The sequence below is a fragment of the Capsicum annuum genome, unplaced genomic scaffold (assembly GCF_002878395.1).
Source record: "Capsicum annuum cultivar UCD-10X-F1 unplaced genomic scaffold, UCD10Xv1.1 ctg2683, whole genome shotgun sequence".
Lineage (NCBI taxonomy): Eukaryota > Viridiplantae > Streptophyta > Magnoliopsida > Solanales > Solanaceae > Capsicum > Capsicum annuum.
In genome coordinates, this window is record NW_025833151.1 from 124,991 (window position 1) to 131,041 (window position 6,051).

The window sequence follows — 6,051 nt, forward strand, 5'->3', positions numbered from 1 at the left end:
AATGAGGAAATTAAGGAGCAAGGTTATTATCCTTTTATAAAATAAGGGATTTGAATTAGCATCTAGGATAGGGATATACCTATAAGCCTTGTTTGGTTCAATTGCAAGAAAATTACTTAATAAATCTAGAAGAATTGTTGTATCTCTGTGAGAGTTGTAGCTGAAATATTCAATAGATAAAAGATTTTAAGATGGGAGATCAAGATCGTTGTCTAAACCTTGAGAAACAAAAACTTGATAACCAATTGGACTACTATAAGAATGGAGATTTGTATGATTGATAAAAAAGCCTCAAGCCTATAATTCTTATCATAACTGTTTACAACCGCTGCTTGCTTTGCTCTGGTCATAAAATTTTATTTCTTGTTTATTAATTCACATTTTTATTCTCAAATTCAAAATCATCTTGATACTATACAACACCTAATACTCATTGTCTGAAACTAAAAGTTGGTTAAAATTCTACTTGTTTAGTCCTCGTGGGAATGATATCTGATTGTCTAAATCACTATATTACTTGAATGATCACGTGCACTTGCGTGTGAGTCTGAGTCGCAATAAGTTTCTTGCGTTGTTGCCGGGGATCTAATACAATTAGTAAATTGCTAAATTTTTGGTTTTTGATATTAAGTTTAGGTATTAACAACTTGATATTAGAGGCTGAATTTTTGAAGGTTTAGCTGAATCTAGGACTGGCGAGTGACAAAGAACTAGTAGAGTCTTTTTCAAAACCAAAGCAAATCTTCAACAAAGGTGAAGAAGGGCTGAACAAAGAAATAAACCAGTTGATCCAAATGCTGGGAATGTTCCACCTCCTGTCATTCCTGTTATTCCAGTTGCTCCTACTCAACAAGCTACTAGACCTGTTCGTGAGGTGGCAATCCCACTCATGAACAATGTGACGAGTAGTATTCTAAAGCCTAAACTAGGAGGTCAATTTGAATTGAAGCAGAATATAGTGCAATTGCTGAATTCAGTGGGGCAATTTCATGGCCTTTCACACAAAGATCTATAACAGCATACATAGACCTTCTTGGAAATCAGCGATACATACATTCCTGAAGGGGTGAATTCTGATTATGTCAGGTTGACACTCTTCCCCTTCTCTCTAATGGAGGAAGTAAAAAGGTGATTACATGTTGAACCACCACTATCCATCACTACATGGGAAGATCTAGCTCAAAAGTTTCTTATTCAATTCTTTCCATATGGGAAGACGACACACTTGAGGCATGAAATCTTGAGTTTTAGACAAAAGGATAGAGAGAATCTCTACCAAGCTTGGGAGAGATTTAAGGTTATGATCTGAAATTGCCCTCACCATCATCAATCTAATGATGTTCTTGTGCATACTTTCATAGAAGGATTGGAGTCAAACATAAAGATTCTCTTGGATTCAGCAGCAGGTGGACAGGCTCTTAAGAAGATATATGAAGAATTGTACACACTATTGAATCGGATTTCACAAGGGAACCCTGACTATCATTCAGACTCAGGGAGTACTCCTAAAAACGTTGCAGGGGTGTTGGAGGTAGATTAGTTAACTGCACTACAGGCACAAATTGCAGCCATGCAAAATCATATGATTACTCAGCTTAATAGCATAAAGTTGGGTGTTTCTCAACCAGCAGCAGCTACAACGAATGCAGTTCAACAAGCAAATTCTTTGTGTGAGGTTTGTGGAAGTGGTGAGCATATAGCTGATGCTTGCACGACTAATTTGGATTCTAACAATTATGTGGGGAATGCAAATTGGTAGGGACAATAAATTTTTTGTAATACTTATAATTCCAACTAGAGAAACCATCCCAATTTCTCATGGGGTAGAAATCAGGCACAAAATACAAATCAGTACAATGGATAAGTGCAATCAAATCCACAGCCAACTCAGAATACACAGGAGACTACTCAATCTAGCAATATGGAGGAATTGGTGAAGCATTTTATGGCTCAACAAGCATACTTTGCAACTAAAATTAAGACTCAACAGACACAGTTTGCAGCTGAGTTGAAGAGTCAACAATTAGTTACGAGAGATCCAGAGTTGCAATTGGGTCAAATTGCAGGAGCACAGAATACAAGAACTCAAGGAGCATTACCTAGCGATACAGAGACAAATCCTAAGCAGGTAAATACAATTACAACAAGGAGTGGGCTGCAAACTATGGAGATAGTTCAAGAATTGTTGGCCCCATAATTATTGATGAAAGTACCAAAGACAATGCAGAGAAAGAAATCAAAGAAAAAGTGGCAAGTGATGAAATTCATGTGGACAAGAAAACTCTCCCCTTACCTTTTCCTTCATCAAGATGAGGCAAGTTAAAAGAAGTTCTTAGATCTTCTGAAGCAGGTTCAAGTGAATCTTTCTCTTGTTGACATCCTATAAAGTGTGCTAAAATATGAAAAATATTTGAAACATATAGTTGCAAATAATAACTGGTTGATCGAGTATTCTACAGTTGCACTTACTTAAGAGTGCACGTCCAAGATTCAAAACAAATTTCCCACGAAGCTTAAAGATCCAAGTAGTTTTACCTTGCAGATTACCATTGGACAAACTATTTGCACACATGGATTGTGTAACTTGGGAGCTAGCATAAATCTTATGCCTATATCGTGGTACAGGAAGATGGGTCTTGGGAGTCCTAAACCCACTACTATTATTTTGCAGTTGGCAAATAGATCACTTGCCAGGCCCGATGGTATTATCTAGGATCTTTTGGTACAAGTAGGATCGTCATTCTTTCTGGTGGATTTCGTAATTCTTGACTTTGAGGATGATCCTGTGGTTCCATTTATTTTGGGACGACCTTTCTTAGCAATAGGGTAGTCACTAATTGATGTAGCAGCTGTGAAAATGACAATACAAGCACATAATAAAGTAGAAGTATGTGATGCGTACAAGGCATTGAAACTACCAGCTATATATGAGGAGTTGTCATCTATATCGGTTATTGACCATGTTTCTGCTTGGTAGTTGTTCTTGTCCGATGATCTATTAGAGCGAGCCTTAATGGCTCATGATTTGTATTTTTGTGGAAGCATTGGAATTGGTCCAGGTTATGAATTTGGCAGTGGTTGAGATGATGAAAGATCCTGTCGGACCATTAAATAGGCCAACTGGTCCATCGCCTAAGCCCTCAATTGAAGAAGTTCCTAACTTGGAGCCTAAGGTTCTTCCTTCTCATTTACAATATATTTTTCTTGGTTTTCAAGATACTTTGCCTATTATTTTTTCTGAAGGATTAACAGATATACAGGTAAAGAAAGCGATAGTAGTCTTAAAAAGAAGAAGAAAGGCGATTGGTTGGAAAATGTCCGATAGTACAGGAATTAATCTAGAATTTTACATGCACAACATTTACATAGAAGAAGGTTACAAACCAAGAGTGTAGCAACAAAGAAGATTGAATCCTATGATAAATGAGGTGGTCAGGAAAAAAGTGATCAAGTAGTTAGATAGTGGTATTGTTTACCCAATTTTCGATAGCAAATAAGTGAGTCCAGTTTATTGTGTACCGAAATAAGGAGGGATGATCATGGTAACTAATGATGATAATGATTTGATCCCCACATGCATGGTAACTTTTTAAAGGATCTATTTTGACTATCGAATATTGAATAAAGCAACCCGTAAAGACCACTATCCTATTCCTTTCATTGACCAAATGCCGGATAGATTGGTGGTGCATGAGTATTATTATTTTTTGGATGGGTACTCTGGCTACAATCAGATAATCATAGCACTAGAAGACGAGGCGAAGACCACTTTCATATGTCCATACGGTACATATGCGTTCAGACGCATGCCATTCGACCTATGTAAAGCATCTGCTACATTTCAGAGATGTATGATGGTAATATTTTATGATATAGTTAAAGGTTTCATGGAGGAATTTATGGATGATTTTTCTGTGTATGGTAATTCTTTTGATAAGTGCTTGCAGAATCTTGACAGAGTCCTAGCTCGATGCGAAGAGACAAACTTGGCACTAAATTAGGAAAAGTGCCACTTTATAATTAAGGAAGGAATTTCCCTAGGCCATAAAGTGTCATTAAAAGGACTCAAAGTGGATAATGAAGGTTGAAGTGATTGAAAAGTTGCCACATCCAATCACAGTCAAAGGAGTGTAGAGCTTTCTTGGACATGCAGGTTTCTATAGGCGATTCATTCAGGATTTTTTAAGGATTGCAAGTCCTATGTGCAAATTATTGGAGAAATATGCCATGTTTGAGTTTGGGGATAATTACCAAGCATTTTTTGAAAAACTAAAGAAGAAGTTAATTGAAGCACCTATTCTGACTGCTCTAGATTGGGAGTTGCTGTTTAAGCTGATGTACGATGCTAGTAATGTTGTTGTGAGAGATATTTTGGGTTAGAGAAGAGATAAGGTATTTCTCTTAATATACTATGCTAGCAAAGTGTTGAATGATGCTTAAGTTAATTATACGGTTATAGAGAAAGATATGATGGCAGTGGTGTGTGCATTTGACAAGTTTAGAACTTACTTAGTTGGCACAAAGGTCATTGTTCATACTAACTATGCTGCTATTAAGTATATTGTGAACAAGAAGGATGCAAAACCTCGACTGATTAGGTGGATTCTATTACTATAAGAATTTAATCTTGAGGTTTGAGATCAGAAGGGAGCTGAAAATAAAGTTGCTCACCACTTATCATGGCTAGAAAATTGAAATCATATTATTGATGACTCTCTTAGTATTAAGGAAGAATTTCCTGATGAAAAGTTATTGTCTTTCGATGCATTTGAGTTCCCATGGTATGCTAATATTGTGAATTTAATAGTATATGAAGTGTACCCTCCTGATGCCACCACACAACAAAGGAAGAAGCTGCTCTATGATTCACGTGCCTATATTTGGGATGAACCATATCTCTTCAAGAAGGGTCCAGATGGAGTTATTCGTAGGTCTATATCAGAGGCTGAATTTTCAAAGGTACTTGAAGATTGCCACTCAACTCTTTATGGTGGACACCATGGTGGTAAGAGGACTGCTAGGAAAGTGTTGGAATTAGGTTTTTTCTGGCCTACGTTGTTTAGGGATGCAATTGCTTTTGTGAAAATTTGTTATCAATGTCAAAGGTTGGGTACTATATCTAGGCATCATGAGATTACCCTTAATAATAATTTAGAAGTTGAAGTCTTCAATGTTTGGGGGATCCGTTTCATGGGCCCATTCCCACCTTTAAAGGCAATTTGTACATTCTTGTAGCGGTTGACTACGTCTCTAAATGGGTGAAGGATATAGCTAGTCCAACTAATGATGCAAGAGTGGTTCTGAAATTTATAAAGAAGAACATATTTTCCTGATTTGGTACACCTAGAGAAATAATTAGTGATGGAGGTACGCAGTTTATCAATACTTGGTTCAAAAATTTTCTTGTTAAATATGGTGTTAGGCACAAGGTTGCTACTGCGTACCATCCCCAAACTAGTGGACAAGTTGAGGTGTCCAATCGGGAGATTAAGCAAATACTTTAGAAGACTGTGAATGGGCTGTGAAAAGATTGGCCTAAAAAGTTGGATGATGCACTTTGGGCATACCGTACATCTAACAAGATGCCTATTGGTATGTCCCTTTATTTCTTAGTTTAATGTAAAGAATTACATTTGCCTGTGGAGCTGGAACATCAAGATATTGGGCCGTGAAAAATCTAAATATTGAGATAACTGCCATGGGGGAGAAACAGTTATTGCAGCTGAATGAGCTTGATGATTTTAGGCTTTATGCCTATGAAAATACCAAACTATATAAGGATAAGACCTAAATATGGCATGCTAAACAAATTCAATAGAGAGTATTTGAACCCGAACAACTTGTTTTGTTGTTCATATCAAGGCTTAAGTTGTTTTCAGGTAAATTATGATTGAAATGGTCGGGATCTTTTGAGGTGGTGCGCATGACACCTCATGGAGCTGTAGAGTTGTAGAATAGAGATAAGACAAAAAAGTTTCTAGTGATTGGACATTTTGTTAAGCATTATTTGGTGATCATCCGGATAAGCATAAGGAATCTATCACTTTTACT

The 6,051-nt window shown here is 36.9% G+C and overlaps 1 non-coding gene across 1 annotated transcript; it reads right to left on the reverse strand.

Annotated features, from left to right (window-relative positions):
• Positions 1–1,222: 1,222 nt before the first annotated feature.
• LOC124890916 lies at positions 1,223–1,329 on the reverse strand. The gene has a single exon (XR_007049437.1). It is a non-coding gene; the product is annotated as a small nucleolar RNA R71 (small nucleolar RNA).
• Positions 1,330–6,051: the final 4,722 nt, after the last annotated feature.